Consider the following 1,322-nt stretch of genomic DNA (forward strand, 5'->3'; position numbering starts at 1 on the left):
CACAGTGCCTGCCTGGCAAGTGTGAGGTCCTGAATTTGATACCAAATAGAAGAATATATAAAAATTCTAAATATAACAATATAAGTAAAATTGAAGACATAAGTAAAATCCTGTGAACAAAGAATCCAGGCCCTGATGGATTCACTGCTGAATTCTGCAAGAAATTTAGAGAGTACTTAATACCACTAGTTCCCAAACTAATGAAATTGAAAGGGAAACAATACTCCCAAATTCATTCCTAGAAGCAAGCATTGCACTGATATTAAAAGCAGAGAAGAATCCAACCAAAAATGAACTACATGCCAATTTCCCTGGTGAACATAGATGTAAAAATCCTCAATAAGATATTGGCAAACAGAATGCAGAAAATGATCAAGATTATACACAATGACAAAGTAGGATTCATCCCAGGGATGCAAGGATGGTTCAACATATGCAAATCAATAAATGTAATACATGATATTAACAGAGGCAAGGACAAAAAACATATGATCATATCAATAGAAGCACAAAAAGCATTTAACAGAGTGCAACACCCATTCATGATAAAAGTTCTACAGAATATGGGATTAGAAGTTCTTTATCTCAATCTACTAAAAGCCATCTAGGACATACCAACAGCCAACATCATACTAAATGGACGAAAACTGAAAGCTTCTACTCTGAAGTCAGGAACAAGGCAAGGATGTCCACTGTCACCACTCTTATTCAATATGGTTCTGCAAATAACCAGAGCAATTATACAAGAGAAAGAAAAAAGGAATAAGGATAGGAAAAGAAGAAGTCAAATTATCATTATTTGTGGATGACATGACTCTACATAGAAGACCCCAAAAATTCCACTGAAAGACTTCTAGATTTAATAACTAAATTTAGTCATATAGCTGGATATGAAGTTAACACTCAGAAATTAGGACCAAAATGTATAGTGGATTTTGGGAAATATAAGAATAAGAAAATATTTGAATGAGTAATGGAACAAGAAAGGGGGAACAAGGATGGAAAGAAAAAAGAATACAAAAAAAGGGAAACAAAGCTTTTGTAAGTAAAGAGGGGAAGAAGGGCTGAAGAGAAGGGAGAAACATGGGAAAAAACAGGAAGATAGATCATGTACAGTTGGAAATTCCCTATAATGAATATTATCATTATGTATATCTAAAATGTACCAATAAATTTAAAACTTCAAAAAGAGGGGCTGGGGATTTAGCTCAGTGGTACAGCACCTGCCTGGCAAGCGCAAGGTCCTGAGTTTGATTCCTGGTACTGGAAGAAAAACAAAACAAAAAACAACAACAAAAAGAACACACATATACTTTCAAGCT

The 1,322-nt window shown here is 34.4% G+C and overlaps 1 protein-coding gene across 1 annotated transcript in view; it reads left to right on the plus strand.

Moving 5' to 3' along the window:
• Positions 1-1,215, plus strand: part of Znf181 (zinc finger protein 181) — an 18,319-nt gene extending 17,104 nt beyond the window's left edge. Inside the window, exon 6 of the transcript XR_001236899.1 lies at positions 1,191-1,215. The gene's annotated coding sequence lies outside the window, so the exon portion shown is untranslated. The remainder of the gene's footprint in view (positions 1-1,190) is intronic.
• The last annotated feature ends 107 nt before the right edge of the window (positions 1,216-1,322 follow it).

This window comes from Chinchilla lanigera, unplaced genomic scaffold (assembly GCF_000276665.1).
Source record: "Chinchilla lanigera isolate Chin_1 unplaced genomic scaffold, ChiLan1.0 scaffold00067, whole genome shotgun sequence".
In the NCBI taxonomy this organism is placed as follows: domain Eukaryota; kingdom Metazoa; phylum Chordata; class Mammalia; order Rodentia; family Chinchillidae; genus Chinchilla; species Chinchilla lanigera.